General features: G+C 44.7%; 1 long non-coding RNA gene across 1 annotated transcript; it reads right to left on the bottom strand.

Moving 5' to 3' along the window:
- Nucleotides 1-212: 212 nt before the first annotated feature.
- Nucleotides 213-17,163, bottom strand: LOC135231738 (uncharacterized). Its single transcript, XR_010322487.1, has 3 exons — nt 13,893-17,163; nt 10,892-11,085; nt 213-8,703 (listed from the first exon to the last, which is right to left on the bottom strand). It is a non-coding gene; the product is annotated as an uncharacterized LOC135231738 (long non-coding RNA).
- Nucleotides 17,164-17,384: the final 221 nt, after the last annotated feature.

Raw genomic sequence — 17,384 nt, 5'->3', positions numbered from 1 at the left:
GGGCGCTGCGCCGGGAGCGGCCGGTGGCGACAGTCCTACCGCCTGGCTGGACTGAAGCCTCCTGCCTCCCTCACACGAGATGAGGAGCGCTAAACACGCTAAAGTTTCACAAGGTTTGCCCAGTGTCTGCGTGTCTCCTTTCGTTGCCCACCACAGGACTTTTGCGCCCACCCACGGCCGGCCCCGCCCCCCGTCCCCAGCCCCCTGCCAGGCCAGCCCCCTCTGGTCAGGTTTTGGAGTGACTTGCCCAGGAGGACCTGTTCAGAGCACTTGCTGACAACCTTGACAACCGCTCTTGAAACCCTGGGGGTGTGCTCCCCATTGCTTTAGTGGATATCCAGGCACTCAGGGTCCTGCCTCCTCTCCAGCTCTGGGGGGAAGGTCCCAGCCTGGGGCCAGACAGCCTCCCTTTTGATCCCCCTCCTTAATCTCCACCTGAAAGAGTCACCAGCAGTTCCCTGAACAACCTGCCCTTTTCTTCCCTCAGCCTGAGCAACTTCCTTTGAGAAGCTTTCTCAGACTACTCTAACCACAAGCATCACTCTGTTCTCTGCTCTCAACCTCACTCTGAGATTCTTTGATCATGTGTATGTCCCTTTCCTGGAAGGTGAGCTCCAGGAGGGCACAGACCAAGTCTGCCTTGTTCCTTTTGAGTTCCCAGAGCCTAGTGCAGTGCCTGGACTCAGGAGGTGCTCAGTATTTGCTGTATGTGTGGATGGGTAAATGAATGAATGGCTCTATCTTTCCCATTTCTAGTCTAGGATTCAAACTCGTAGGTTTTGGCTCAGCTTCAGCACTGACTCTGGGAGACCTTGACCCAGTTAGAGTTCCTCTTTGTGAGGTAAAGCCAATCACGCTCACCCTCCCACCCTCTAGTCTCCATCCATCTGGTGCTTTGGACTGTCCATTGGCTGGACAAGTGCAGAGGAGGCCTCTCTTCCTGCAATCAAGGAGCTTGCCCAGGACTCTGGGGCCTTCGGTACTGCTGGGCTCCACGTGAGTTGCCTAGGGCCTGGCTGCTTGTCCCAGGAGGGGCCCAGGAAGGGTGCCTGCTGCAGCCCTGCCAGGAACAGGATCAGAGTGGATACATAGCCCTGTGTGGCTAAGCTGCTTCAGCAGTCCCCCTGGGACCTCTGCCCAAAAGGCACAAAGGTCTCTTGTCTAGCCTCTACCACTCATTGTCCAAGCTGGTTCATAAATGTTTCAGGGGCTAGGAAATCCCTATGGCTTCAACTTCTAGGGCCCAGGCCTTGGGGTCCAGATGTGGAAAAGTCCCTTTGGGCACTTGAGGCTCCAGCCAGCCCCCTCTCCTTTCCAAGCCTGCAAACCTCTTACTGTCACTGCTGTTTAGCCCAGGGGTAAAAATTCCTTTGATACCAAGATGCCTGAAGGGCCGTCATCCCGGGGCCCTTCCCCTGTTCTGGTCCAACTCCCTTATTTTATAGCCAAAGAAACTGCATCCCTGAGATGGGTGCTTTGAGCTCCCCTAACAGGTGGCTTTAGTAAGGCCTGAGACGCATAGGAAAAGGCCTTGTCCTTGAACCTCACAGCCTTGGGCTCAGATTCTGCTCTTGCTTCACCCCTCTGTAACTCCTTTCTGAGACTCAGTTTCCTATTTTGGAAAATTGGGTAATAATAACCCCTTGCTTACTGGCTTCTCTGAGCCTCTTTTTTAGGGTTTGGCCCATCATTCTGAGCTGCTCAGGTTTAAGGGGTTAGTACCCCCTCTAATGAAGGGCTAGAAGTTTCTGTCTCTTGACATCTTCCCCTGACAGTCTTGTCACTGGGTTTTAGTTGCCATGAAGTCCAGCAAGCTTCACAGCCCCCAGCTGAGTCTCCATTGCCTGGGAGATCCCACCCCACTTCAACCTGAACACTTTTGCTTTTATTCTGTTTATTTATATTCTCTGGTAAGAGTTTGTTGGGAAAATATAGTGACTTCCGTGGCTAAAACAATTTAGAACCATTCATCCAGCCAGGAAATTGAGGTCCAGTAAGTCACACAACAAGCCCCATACAATAAGGCCCCATATGAAAGGGGGGAATAGCATCAAGGAAGTCTCTGTGGAATCCAGCCATCAAGGAATGCTAATGGTGAAGGCCTAGGCAGTGTAATGGTCCCCAGGAGGTAGGTAATGGAGCCATGGGAGGGGAAGGGGATGGAGTTCCATTAGCAGCAGTTGGAATGGGGAGGGGCAAAGCCCCAGCAGCAGTACTTCCCCATGCATCAAGAGGCTCCCTGTCTCTCCAACCCTGAAGAGGCATTTGGCTTGCTCAGGCCTCCTTGTCTTCCCTTTCATCTTCTCTTATCTCCCCTGAGAAAATCTTCTGCTTTGAGAATTCATGCTGGGGATGGAGCCCCTGCCCCTGCTCAGATCTCCTCACTTAGCTGGAATTCAACACCTCCAACCCCTCCCTCCAAGGTGCCATCACCTCCTTCAGACCCTCTGGTGGCCCACCACCCTCAAGATAAAGCCTGACTTTACAACCTGCCACTCTAGTCTATCCCTCCTCTCTTGGCTCACCATGTGTCTTCTACCTAGTCATGCTGAAGTGCTGAGCACTTGCTGTTTCTCTGCCTTAATGCTTCTCTGCCTTTGACCTTCTTCTGGCTTCCCACCACTAATCCTCTAAGATCCAGCCTATGTATCCCATTGGTACCTTCCTTTTGTCACATCTCTTACTATACTCTTATCACTGTTGATGTCTACCTCCCCCTCTAATTGGGGATCTTTTTGAGGGCCAGGGCCCATCTTGTTCACAATTATGTGCCCAGCACCGAGCACTGCCTCTGTCACCTGGTCAGCCTCTGTGAGTATTTATTTTGTGAGCGAATGAGTAAATAGAACTTTATTTAGTGATCACCTTCTTTGTGTTAGTCATTATGCTAAGGTAACTCATTTAATCTTCACCAGAACACTGTGATGCTATTCTTATTTTACACACAGGGAGACTGAGGTTCAGAAAGGGGAAGTGAATGTCCAAAGTCACGCAGTGAGTCTGCAGTGAGTCCCCTTTCCCCAGAACTGTGACCCGCTGGGAAGGAAGGGCCTGCTGATTTCCCGGAGCCGTGGCTCGGCCGTAGTGTTGGGACCCACACTGGAGCCTCCAGTTACACAGGGTTGGGCTGACTCCAGCTGTCTTGTCTTGCTTGCTCCCTGGGGTGCTGTGTTGGCCTGCACTGTCCTCCCTCCTTTGCTGGCCAGGAGCTGTGCCTCTCTGGTTTCCCAGGCAGGGGCCAGGGCTCTGATGCCAAGTGCAGCCTAGAAGCTCTGGCTGTCAGCATGGCAGGATGCGAGGACCCACGGGAGGCAGACCTGGGAGGCAGGAAGCCTGATTCAGGTCTGAGGGAGTCCCTGCTCTGCCGTCCCATAAGCAGGACCAACCACATAACTGCGGGACCCAGGGCAAAATGAATATGTGAGGTCCTTTGTTCAAAAATTACTAAGGATTTCAAGATAGGACAGCAGACATTAAACCAAGTGAAATATCTTTCTAAATGTGGGGCCCTGTACGACTATACACGTCACATGCCCGTGAAGCTGGGCCTGTTCTCGGGCCTTGGTTTCCTCATCTGTCAAATGGGAGAACCATAGCCACCTAGACAGGTGGTGAGGATAAGGTGGGAGATATAATTGGAAGGCTCAGTGAACAGCATGAGGGTTGGGTAGGGCACACAACATTGTTCGTTGTTTGGGTCTCAGCACCAGGAAGCAGACCAATTCTTGCTGGTTGTTTGATTCCTCACAACAACTCCTTTTGAACGACCCAAAAACTGAGGCTCAGAGAAGCAAAGTAACTTGTCCAGGGTCACGAAGTGACTCAGTGGGGGAAATCAAGATCAGAGCCCTCCTCTGTCTGTCTGCAAAGCTGGTGCTTTTTGTAATGCAGGCAAGAGAGAGAAGGGCAGAGGGAGGGGATTGCTGCTCAGGACAAAGAGGGCTACTGTGCAAACACAAAGACCTGACCGCAGAGGCCCCTGTGGGGGCTGGGCCAGATGGGTACATGGAAAAGCCCCATGGTGACTGGAGGAGCTGCCAAGGGCTGTCTCCAGCTCCTCCCTGGTGGTGATGGGGACTGGGGGTGGTGGTGGTGGTGTCCAGGAGCCAGGAAATGGGTCCAGGAGGAGAAATGGGCTCCAGGGCTGTGCCCCTTATCCCCCGCCCCAGGCCTCCAGAGCCAGAGCTGCCCAGTCTGCCTCCCCCGCAGTTCCATCTGGGCAGCCTGCCAGCTGGTTCTCTCTCCCCTCACACTACCTACCACCTCAGTGAGGGTGGGGCTCAGGCAACTGACCAGCTGACAGTCCTAACCTCCTCCCAGTCCTGCTCAGAAACTTCCTGCCACTCCCCATCACCCATAGTAGGAAGAAGCAAAAGTCCCTCAATGTGTCATTTAAGGCCCTTTGTGACCTGCCTCATTGACCCTTCCACCCTCACTTGTCCCCACTCCCCATCAGCCTCCCATACCTCATTCATATGTGATGTCCCACTGTTTTTTCATTCTGTTTTTTCACATACTGCCCCCTGCTTTTGCCTGTGCTTTCTTTCTTGCTGAAATGCTCTTTCTCCTGCTCAATTGCAGGTTGAAATCCTATTTCTCCTTCATGAACCGGCCACCTTCACCAGGCAGCTTTTCTCCACCCCTACAGTTGGGATCAGCTTCACCCATTAATCCATTTTGCCATGAATGTTGGAGTCCCTGGGTGGTGCAAAATGTTAATGTCCTTGGATGCTAACTGAAAGGTTAGAGGTTGGAGCCACCCAGAGGCGCCTGAAGGGCCTGTCAGTCTACTTCCAAAAAACCAGCCTTTGAAGATTACAGAATAGGTTCCTATAGATTACAATACTACTCTGACACGTTTGGGGTCACCATGAATCAAAGTCGACTGAATGGTAACTGATGGTGGTGTGGTGGCCACAGATGTTGAAATAACTCACTTCCTTGCAGTCAGCCCATTCTAGTTGTGTTGTAGTTGTTTGGATCTGCAAAGACTGCCTGGAAGAGGGAGCCTTTGAGCTGAGCCTTAAAGGGTGGGTGGACTTCTCTTGTTCTTTGGATGGTTAGCAAGGAACAAGAGCTCAGAGATCGAGAGATACCAGCCCTATCTCAAAATATTTATCTGAATTAATCCATTTGGTTCCTGAGTTCAGATAGCTAGGGGCATCATACCTCAGTATGGCAGAGATGACTGTGTGGGGACAGTGTCAACTGACAAACTTAAGAGGTTCACGAATGTTATGGATTGGATTGTGACCCCCCCCCACCGTGTGTGTCTATTTGTCTAAGTCATGATTTCCAGTATTGTGTGGTTGAACTTCATTTTGTGATCTGATGCAATTATCCTAAGTATTGTAAATCCTAACGTCTGTGATGTTAATGAGGCAGGATTAGAGGAAGTGCTTTGTTAATGAGGCAGGACAAAATCTACAGGATTAGGTTGTATCTTGAGTCAATCTCTTTTGAGATATAAAAGAGAGACGTGAGCAGAGAGGAGAGGGACCTGATACCACCAAGAAAGAAGAGCCAGGAGCAGAGCGTGTCCTTTGGATCCGGGGTCCATGTGCTGAGAAGCTCTGAGACCAGGGGAAGATTGATGACAAAGATCTTCTCCCAGGCTAACAGAGGGAGAAAACCTTCCGGTGGAGCTTCTTGCTTCTAGCCTCCTAAGCTATGAGAGATGTTTGTTAAAGCCATCTACTTGTGGTATGTCTGTTATAGCAGCACTACATAACTAAGAAAACAAGCAACATGTTATAAAGTGTTTTATACTCCGTACTAAGAAGATTTTTCATTTGCTTGTTTGGAAAGCACCTTAATTAATTTCTCAGTTCTGTAGTTTACTAAGTAATTCATTTTTGCTTTTATCTTTATCATTTTCTTCCTCTTAGTTACCTTGGGGTAGCTTTTGTATTCTTTTTCTACAAATTTATTGAAGTGAATGCCTTCGTTTATTTTTATTCTTTTAAAATAATGTAAGCGTTTAAGGTTATGGTTTCTCTCTGGATTTAGCTTTGGATGCATCCCATACATTTTGATATATAAAGTTTCCTTTATCAGTGTTTTACAAATAATTTGTAGTTGAATTTTTAATTCCTCTTTGGTCCAATTAATATTTCTCAATTTTAGGGAAACATTTAGGTTGTTGGGGTTGTTTATTTTCATTGTTTAAACTTGGGTTATAAATTTCTGATTTTATTGCAGATGTGTGGGGGAAGAAGAGGACATTGGTTTAATTAAAATCTGTAGCCCGTGTATATTTTATTTTTAGAATTTACTTTTTATTTGTCCCATGGATATTTTAAAAGGAAATGTTCTCTCTTTTTATAGGATCCACTTTTCATAATTTATTAGTCTAGTTGTATGATATACATATATACATATATAAACACATATATAATATTTTAAAGCAATGTAATTCATATTTATTTTTAGCCTATATGACCTATCAGGCTGATGATGGTATGTCTCCCACTATTTCTTTGTTTATATCAACCTCTCCTTCCATTTGTTTCATTTATTTTGATGTTCTATTATTCCACATATAAAAATTCTTCCTCACTATGAATTATGTATATATGTTTTATAAGTAAAATATCCCCTTTTGTTCTCTTTAATGCTTTTAGTCTCAATTTTTATTATTTCTTCTATCACTATTACTATACCATGCTTAATTTTGTTTGCATTTACCTAACATAGTTTTGTCTGTGTTTATTTATGTGAATTTTCTATGTCATTTAACTTTTTAATTTAAGTTTTTGAACGAGTAATACATTTACATGGTTCGAAAATTTTAAACATAGGGGAAAAAAATACGTAGAGAAAAGTTTCCTTCTATCCCCCGTCATTCGTCTTTCTAGTTCCCACCTCCCGTCCTTACTAACCTGGAAAATAACTTTACTAGTGTCTTGCATTTCTTTGTGCAAATACAAATATTTCTCCTTATTTTTATTTATTTATTTATTTACACAAAATGTAGCATAAGATACACACTGACCTTGCATTTTATCACTCAATAAGGTATTTTGGGGATTTCTCCAAATCAGTACATTGGCAGCTTCCTCATTCTTCTTAGGGGCGACATAGTATCCCATTGGATGGATGTACCAAAATGTATTTAGTCTTCTCTCGGTGGACATTTGGGCTGTTTCTACTGGTATTTATTTATTGCTAGTACAAACAATGCTCCAGTGAATAAGTCTGTACATACTTTTTGCCTGGATGCAAATGTGTGTAGAAAAATTTCACTGAAGTGTCATTACCAGAGCAAGAGGATTGTGCATTTGTAAATTTGATGTTGTCGTTGTTGTTGTTGTTGGGTGCCGTTGAGTCGGTTCCGACCCATAGCGACCCTATGCACAACAGAACAAAACACTGCCCTGTCCTGCACCATCCTTACAATCGTTGTTATGCTTGAGCCCATTGTTGCAGCCACTGTGTCAGTCCCCCCCATTGAGGGTCTTCCTCTTTTCCGCTGACCCTGTACTCTGCCAAGCATGATGTCCTTCTCCAGGGACTGATCCCTCCTGACAACATGTCCAAAGTATGTGAGACATAGTCTCACCATCCTTGCTTCTAAGGAGCATTCTGGCTGTACTTCTTCCAAGGCAGATTTGTTCATTCTTTTGGTAGTCCACGGTATGGTCAATATTCTTTGCCAACACCACAGTTCAAAGGTGTCAATTCTTCTTCTGCCTTCCTTATTTATTGTCCAGCTTTCACATGCATATGATGCCATTGAAAATACCATAACTTCGGTCAGGTGCACCTTAGTCTTCGAGGTGACATCTTTGCTTTTCAACATTTTAAAGAGGTATTTGGCACCAGATTTGCACAATGCAATACATCTTATGATTTCTCAACTGCTGCTTCCATGGGTGATTGTAGATCCAAGTAAAATGAAATCCTTGACAACTTCAATCTTTTCTCCATTTATCATGATGTTGCTCATTGGTCCAGTTGTGAGGATTTTTGCTTTCTTTATATTAATGTGCAATCCATACTGAGGGCTGTGGTCTTTGATCTTCGTTAGTAAGTGCTTCAAGTCCTCTTCACTTTCAGCAAGCAAGGTTGTATCATCTGCATAACTCAGGTTGTTAATGAGTCTTCCTCCAACCCTGATGCCCCATTCTTCTTCATATAGTCCAGGTTCTCGTATTATTTGCTCAGCATACAGACTGAATAGGTATGGTGAAAGAATACAACCCTGACGCACACCTCTGCTGACTTTAAACCAATCAGTATCCGCTTGCTCTGTCCGAACAACTGCCTCTTGATCTACTTAAAGGTTCCTCGTGAGCACAGTTAAGTGTTCTGGAATTCCCATTCTTCACAATGTTATCCATAACTTGTTATGATCCGCACAGTCGAATGTCTTTGCATAGACAATAAAACACAAGTAAACAACCTTTTGGTATTCTCTGCTTTCAGCCAGGATCTACCTGACATCAGCAATGATATCCTGGCTCCATGTCCTCTTCTGAAACCAGCCTGAATTTCTGGCCGTTCCCTGTCGATACACTGGTGCAGCCGTTTTTGAATGATCTTCAGGAAAATTTTGCTTGCGTGTGATATTAATGATATTGTTCTATAGTTTCCACATTCGGCTGAATCACCTTTCTTGGGAATAGGCATAAACATGGATCTTTTCCAGTCAGTTGGCCGGGAAGCTGTCTTCCATATTTCTTGGCATAGATGAGTGAGCACCTTCAGTAAATTTGATAAAAAAAAAAAATTTATTATTATTATTATTTTTAATTTGATAAAAAAAATTTTTTTTTTTCTACTGCCAAATTGCTGCTAACCAAAAGGTCTGCAGTTGGAATCCACCAGCTGCTCCTTGGAAACCTTATGGGTCAGTTCTATTCTGTCCTAAAGGATCACGATGAGTCCAAATCAACTGGGTGACAACTGGTTTGGTTTTGGGTTTTGAGGTTGTGCCAATTTATCCTTGCACCAGCGATGTATGAGACCACCTGTTTCCTCATAGCTTAGCCAACACTGTGATATCAGACTTTTGGGTTTTTGCCGATCCGATAGGGGAAAAATCATGTCCCAGTGTATAGTTTTAATTTGCGTTTCTGTTGTTTTAGGTGCATCTTTTCATAACAAAAGAGCCATTTAAGATCCATTTACATTTTTTTTTCCTCTTTTAACCTTTACCCACCAAGCCGAACTTGCTGCCATACCAACTCATAGTGACCTTCTAGGACAGAGCAGAACTGCCCCATAGGGCTTCCAAGGTTGTAAATCTTTATGGAAGCAAATGGCCACATCTTTCTCCCTTTCAAGTGGCTGGTTGATTTGAACCACTGACCTTTCGATTAGCAGCTGAGTGCTTTGACCACTGCCACCAGGGCTACTTTTAGATTCTTTGGTCATTTTTTATTAGGTCGTTGGTTTTATAAATATATTTGGAAGCAACTAACAAAAACAAAGTTTTTTTATGTTTTAGGGAGATTATCCTTTTGTCTGTTATCTGAATTGAAAATGTTTATTCCCAGTTTGTCATTTGTCTTTTGATTTTATATAGCTTTTTATTTTTTAATGTAGAAGTTTTTATTTTTCTGTGGCTGAATTTATTAATCTTTTCTCTTATGGCTTCTGGATTTTGAACCATAGCTGCAAAGGCCTTTCCTACACCAATACTTTTTCCCATGGTTTCTTTTAGTACTCTTGTATCTCATTTTTTACATGTATAGCTTTACATTTGGACATTCTGTGTTATTTTATGTGCTTATTATAAACAGTATATGTTTTGGTTATTATAAACAGTATATTGTCTAGTTGAATTTTATTTTTAAACCCAGTGTGAGAATCTTTGCCTTCAATAGCATAGCTTAATTTATGTCTTTTTCATGACTGATACAGTCTTGTTTTACTTCTTTATTTTTGTGCTTCCATCTTGCTTTGTACTTTGTTCCTGGCTGTACATTCTAGAGTTTTCTTGCTTTTATCTTCCGTAGTGATTCAGAAAGTAGAATTCTAGTTTGCAATTCTGTAAACTTTTAGATTAGTCAAACGCATATATTTAAGTTCACATGTATCAAGTTACCAAAGTCAAAAGGTGTCAGTTATTGAGTATACGCTGGACACTGTGTTGCTGTTTTTGACTAGCCTTTACTATTATCTGCCTTTTACAGATAAGGAAACTAAAGCTTAGAGTGCTTAAGTAGCTTGCCCAAGGTCACCTAGTAATTTTTGAGAATCTATTATAGATAAAGGAGAAATTTAGCAGGCTTAAACCAGAAATTTAGCAGGCCACCCCTAGTGCTATAGGGGAATAAATCTCAGCTAAGCAACATAGCAACATTGCTGAAAGTTAAAAAAACAAAACAGACAAAAAAAATAAGCAAATAAAAAACAAACCAAACCCATTGCCATTAAGCCAGTTCCAACTCATAGTGACAACATAGGACAGAGTAGAACTAACTGCCCCATAGAGTTTCCAAGAAGCACCTGGTGGATTCAAACTGCTAACTTTTGATTAGCGGCCATAGCACTTAACAACGACACCACCAGGGTTTCTGTTGAAAGTGAGCCAGCCAGCCAGCCAGCCTGTTACTGTCCAGTCAATTCCGACTCATAGGTGAAAGTGAAGGAGGAGAAAATTCCTCAAAGTGAAATTCACAGGGCCTCACCAACACTGTGTGATCCTGAACTCTTGGATTTTTGCCTTGGATAGGTGAAAAATCATGTCTCACTGTAGTTTTGGCTTGCATTTCTCTTATTATAAGTCAGACTAAACATCTTTTCATATGTTTGAGAGCGATTCCTATTTCCATTTATGTGAACTGCATATTCATAGTTTTTGTCCATTTGAGAAGTACCCAGCAAATAACCGCTACATTAAAGCTTCCTGGAGTATACGCTTGTTTGTTTTCAGAATACTAACCAGATGATTTTTCGAACTTATTCTTCTTTCTTATAGAAAATCATTTCAGAGACCAGCTCTTCATCTGAATCTTCAGACAATCTTCCTTCTTGTGCTGTAGGATCTTTTTGCAGGTCCCGTGTTGATGGTTTTTGTTCTCTCTCTTAATCAGGTAGAAATAAAGCCAGGCCAAGCACCGCCTTCTGCCCTTTCAACTGAATAAAAAAATATGGTGATTGCTTAATAATGGTGGAATTCTGAATTACACCATTAGACAGATGGTGTAGACACAGAAGGAGGAGTTGATAGGGGTGGATTAGGGGAATAATCATCATTGTCATCAATAATAATAGCTGCCAATTAAACAGCACTTACTAGAATATTATACACACACACACACACACACACACACACACACACATATTGGGGCCCTGGTGGTGCAGTGATTAAGAGCCCAGCTGCTAACCAAAAGGTCAGCAGTTTGAATCTACCAGCTGCTCCTTGGAAACCCCATGGAGCAGTTCTACTCTATCCTACAGGGCTGCTGTGGGTTGGAATTGACTTTATGGCAATGAGTTTGGTTTTTTTTTCGTTCATATATATGATATATTTACATTTATGAATTTCATCCTCACAACAACCCTATAAGATAAAAAAAAAAGATAGCTACGGTTATTATCCCCACTTTCTGGATGATAAAAGTGAGGCACAGCGAGGTGAAGTTATACAACTTGCCCAAGCTCACACAGCTAATAAGTGGTGGATCCAGGCCTCTACCTAGGCTGCCTGGCCCCAGAATTATGTCTTCAACCGTCTGACTGGCTCAGAAGATACTTTCTCTGTTGTTGGGTTATGTATGGCCAAAGTCTAGTTGATCAGTGTTGTCCCAGGGTCCCTGAGAAAGGAGTAGGAAGTGTCTTATCTACTTTGGAACCATTGGTTCTTCATGCATTCATTCATTTAATCCTTTGATTCATTTGTTCTACTAGTTTTTACTAAGGGCCTACTATGTGTAAAGTCTTGTAGTAGGTACCAGAGATACCAAGATGACAGGACACGGTCCTTGCCCTTAAAGGGGGATGGGGCACAGTAGGTAAATGACACAGTATGACATGTTCTGTTTCAGAGGGAGGAACAGGTGGTGTGTCATCCAAGAAAGTTTCTCAATCCATCCCCATCCACCACCTAGTAAGTACACATTCTCTCTTGAACTTTGTCCCGTGATCTTCTCTTATCTTTAGTTTATGTAGTATCACTGCCAGTTTTTGTATTTTTGCATATTTTCCCAAGTGTTTTCTCAGGGGATAGAGAGTGGGCTTATCAGTTATGTCTGCTGTCACTTCTGTTTATTATCTTAGAAAACATTGCCTTGTTCCTGTGAGTGATGGGGAACCAGAGAAATGTTCTCAGCAGGGCAGTGACATGGTCAGATGGGCATTTTAAAATGACCACTCTGTCTATAGTGTGGAAAACGAATTGAATGGGGAGAAGAAGCAAGCATCCCAGTCCAGGGGCTTGTCCAGGTAGAAGATGAGATCGGGGTGAGGGCTGTGGTCAAGGGAGGGGAGGAGGAAGCCAAGGAATTCAACCAGTATTAAGGAAATGGAATCCAAGGGAGTTATTGATTGATTCAACAATGTTTAACGAACATCTACTAAGTGCCAGGGCACTGCCAGGTGCCAGGAATACAGCAGGGAACAAGACTGACACAGTTCCTTCCTTCATTGAGTCTAAAGGGGGAAGATAGACAATTGAAGCCTTCGTAATGAAAAGCGGTAAATGATGTAACAGGAGAATTGGGCAGAGGAGTGAAGGAAGAGTCCAAGCTGATGTCTGGGTTTCTTGGTTGTGGGGATAGATGGTGGTGCCAGGGAACATAGGAGTGCAGAACCTCAAGGGCATTTCTCTAGGTCCCCAAGCCCAGTGCAGGGCGGGGAGGAGGGGACCAAGGGACCACTGAATGAGTAAATAAATGAATGTGGGTGCATGGACACTCCCCAGTGTCCAGTCTCACCCTGAAAGAGGAAGATAGAAAACAGTCAAGAATAAAACTTGAAGTTTCAGCAAGCCCAGCTGTTGCTCAATGTCCACAAACCGTCAGCCTCTTCACAGTTACCCAACAGGTTACATCAGGCAGAAGTGAACCTCTCCTGATATCCAGTGACCAGGCAGGGGCTGCCATGACTCAAGAGAAAGACTTAAGTGTATTTGGGGCCTGAGCTACGGGCCTTCCTGGAACTGGCAACAAGGGAAGAACTGGCCCTGTAAAGCCCTTGGGCACATGTCCCCAGGGTTAGGGACTTTTCTTCTGGCCCCTATGTGTCACTCTGCCTCAGCATCGAGTGCCCTGGGTTGTCATAGTCCATCTGCCTTCATCTCAAGGGCAGGGACTAGATGATTACCCTCTGTGTCTCCCATACCTGCCTAGCTCAGACCCCATGCCCCCAGCACATGATAGAAAATATTTCTTGAGTTAATTCAGAGACAGCTATACCCCGATCCCCAGGGGATAGTCTCCTCAGTTTGCAGTAGAAAAAAGCCCAAACCATTGCTGTTCAGTTGATTCCAACTTATGGCAACTCCATGTGTGTGTCAGACTAAAATGGTGATCTATAGGGTTTTCAATGGCTGGTTTATTAAAAGTAGGTTGCAGAATTTCCTTCTGAGGTGTCCCTGGGTAGACTTGAACCTTCAACCTTTCAGTCAGTAGCCAAGCACTTAACCATTTGTGCTACCCAGGGTCTCCTCATCTACAAGCCACACAAACACCAGCCCCATTCTTAGCACATGGCAGGCAGTGAGTGGACCAGAGGCTATGAAAGCGCCCTGGCATGTGACCCAGGGTAGAAGAACTGCCTCTATTGATCCTTGTTCCTCTGTCAATATCCTAGAGTCCTGGAATTGTAGAGCCTTTGAAGGATAGAAAGGACCTCTCTGGTCATGCTGTCCAGCTCCCTCTTTGAGGGGTCCCAACTGTCCTGTCCAGCCCTTGATCACAATGTCCTCTGCAACAGGAACTTACCCCCAACCTGGAACCTGAGATTTGCCTTTGTGGCTTCCCTGAGGGCTCCCTCTTTAGCCTCACATGCCCACCAGAGCCGGATATGAGGGAAGATGGGTCTCTGCAGCTGCTGCTTCTGGCACCCTGCTAGGCCTGAGAGAAGAGGAAATGTGTTGGAGGTTCTATCTCCAAGGCCACAGTTAAAGTATCATCACGTGCAAAAACCAAACCATCAGTGGGGCCACATCAAGGCCAAGAAGAACAAGAGAGAGGTCATTTCACCAACCAGGAAGCTGAAGTGTTTCAGGCTATTCTGGGGCAGTGTCGAAGAGTGGTCAAAAGCACCTATTTACTAGCTGTGTCACATGGTTCTTAGCTTTTCTGAGCTTCAGTTTTCTTGTAGGCAAAATTCGGTAAGGATGCTGACCTCATGGGAAGTTGGCATATGGATTAAACGAGAGAGTGTGTGCAAAGGAGTAGCCCAGTGCTGCTCTAGGGAAACACTCAGTGAATCTGTGCTCTCCCCGGTGGTGTCTGAGGTAGTGTGAGCTGCACACACCGCCCAGCTCTTCAGGACCCCTCCACCCAGAGTGCTTCCTGACAGTTGGGGGTCAATGTTAGCAATTGCAGCCTCGCAGGGCGAGGAGAGGCCCTGCCCTACCCTGTAGATTGCCCAACTCTGTTGGCTGCACCCGTCTTGCGGTCTCCCCACCCCTTGGGTTTTTTCTACCTGAGGCTGAGCTAGGCTCCCCTTCCTGCTCTCAAATCCCTTGTTTGTATGACTCTTTAAGCAAGATGTCATGTGTTTACCAAAATTTCCCAAGTGCCTGCTCGGAACTGTGCCCTGGGAGGTGAGGTCCAGGGGACCAGAAGGAGCTCTGTGAGTGGGGAAGAAAAGTGTGGGGTGGGTGAGCCACACGCCAGCCAGGGCTGGGCAGGAAGTGGACAGAAGAAACACTGTGAACAATGCTTCTATGGCACCCCTGAATCTATTCCTTTTAAATTAGTTCTCAAGTTATTAAACGCTTTTTTATGACTATAAAAGTAATGCCTCTCCTTAGCAGAACATTTGAAAAATAACTGAAAAACACAAAACAGAAAAAATTCGAATGGTCCTGATTCACACAGGTAACTGATATTAAGATTTTGGTGTGTTTTATACCACTGATTTCTACGCATTTTAACCCTAGCCATCTGTGTCTATAATTTTGTATCCCCCTTTTTTCATTCACTGTAATGGCACAAATAGAATTTTTTACAAGCTAACCCATTGCTGTCGAGTTAATTCCAACTCATAGAGACCCTATAGGACAGAGTAGAGCTGCCCCACAGGATTTCCAAGGCTGTGATCTTTATGGAAGTAGACTGCCACATCTTTTTTTGTGAGGAGCAGGTGGTGGATTCCAGCAGCTGACCTCTCTGTTAGCAGCCAAGCGCTTAATCACTGCACCACCAGGGCACCTCCTTTTACAAGCTAGACAGTTAAGTTCTACCCTACTGATTCATCCCTCATTCTAACAAAGATCCATAGTTTGTGCTGGGATTTAGGTGCTTCTTCCCAAGACAGAATGGTGCTGAGCACCAGCCTGGAGGAAGAGGAGAAGCAGGAGCAAGGATGAAGAAGGGAGAAAGAGAAGGAGGAGGGAGGAAGAGGAGAGGAAAAGAGGAGGAGGAGATAAACCAACAGGAAAGACATTCATTCTTTCTATCCCTCTTTTCCCCTCAGGCTTAATTTCAGTTACTCGGTATTAGAAAAACCCCAGGACCCCAGAGTCACCTGGGCTCACCTGATGTCCTTCCCAATCTTTCCATATTAGGAGCCACTACTCACCCCCACACCCCACCCTAAAGGGCTGAGAGCTCACTCCCTGGTAGGAAAAAATTTTTTCTTATGTGGGGAGGGTTTAGGGGTGGCGTGCACCTCTGGAGACCGTGGGTCATAGGACCCTGCCCCAGCCACCCTGCCTTCACCCAGGCCCTCTGCACACTTGTCACATGACCTGGTTTCCAGGCTCCTGTAGTCTGGTCACTTTCTCCTGACTCAGAGCACACCCCAGCATATCAGAGAGGTCCTGGATCTCCAGGTGGGTCACTGAGTGTGGAGCAGAGTAGAGTAGTTGCCTTCTTTGTTCTGGATGCTATGCCTCTGTTAATGCAGCCTACATTTCCATTTGCTTATTTGACAGCCACAGTCTTGGCTCCTGGAGAGCTTGTGGTTAGCTCAAACTCCCAGCTCTTTTTTGTACTATTGTTGGTAAACCAGTTCTCCCACATCCTGTGCTTGGGCAATCGTGTAAAGAAACCAAATGGGAGACTTGATACTTTGCCCTTTTTATACATTTGCATTGTGATTTTTAGCTTTCCCTCCAAGCTTCTTGTGGATGGATTTGATACATGTACACCATTCTTTATCTAACCTGTTGATAACATGGTAATGTGAACCTGGCCCAAGACAGAAACCCCTTTCCAACGGGCACTGGTTCATAAGTTTGATTACCTTCCTAAAAGCCTGTGAAGAAATACCACCTTCTTTAAAAATCCAGTCATGCATAAGTATATACCCCAAAGAATTAAAAACAGATATTCAAACAAATACTTGTACGTGAATGTCTACAGCACTATTCACAACAGCTAAAGGTAGACACATCTCAAATGCCCAGTAACAGATGAATAGATAAACAAACTGTGGTATATACATCCGATGGACTATGACTCAGCCATAAAAAGGAATGAAGTACTGATTCATGCTACAATGTGATGAGCCTGAAAAATATTATGATAAATGGGAAGTCAGACACAAAAGTTTACATATTGTATGATTCCATTTGTATGAAATGTCCAGAATAGGTAAATCCACAGAAACAGAAAAAGAAGCTGGGTGGTTGCCAGGGGCTGGAGGAGGGAAGAATAGGAAATGACTGCATAATGGGTATGGAATTTTCTTTTGGGGTGATGACAATGTTTTGGAACTAGATAGAGATAGCGTTGTACAACACCGTGAATGTACTAAATTCTGCTGAATTGTACCCTTGAAACATGGGGCCGCCATGAGTCAGAATCGACTTGGTGGCAGAGTTTGGTTTGTACATTTTAAAACGGTTAATTTTATGTTGTGCAAATTTCTCTTCAATTAAAAAAAACTGTATTTGCAAAATAAAACAGAATTAATCATGCATTCAGCAGACAGCTTCGTGCTAGGTATTGGGGACACTGGAATGAATCAGATCTGGCCCCTGCCAAAACTAAGAGCCCAAAGCCGTTGAAGCTGATTGAGATGGGGCAGCTGAACCCAAAACTTGAAGGATGCCCACTGAGAGTCACCTCTCTCACTGGTTACTACTCTCACCAGCATGCAGACTTCCAGGGGGTACTGTTCCTTTCCATCTAAGTGATCTAGGCTGGTGTGACACAGAATGCATTCTTTCAGTAACTTTACAGTGGAGAAACCTGACAAGCACTACCTCGAGCCACATAATCAAGCTTAACAACAGCGGTGAGTTGTGCTGATAACAT

Source organism: Loxodonta africana, chromosome 7 (genome assembly GCF_030014295.1).
Source record: "Loxodonta africana isolate mLoxAfr1 chromosome 7, mLoxAfr1.hap2, whole genome shotgun sequence".
Lineage (NCBI taxonomy): Eukaryota > Metazoa > Chordata > Mammalia > Proboscidea > Elephantidae > Loxodonta > Loxodonta africana.
This window is presented reverse-complemented; position numbering and strand designations above follow the sequence as displayed.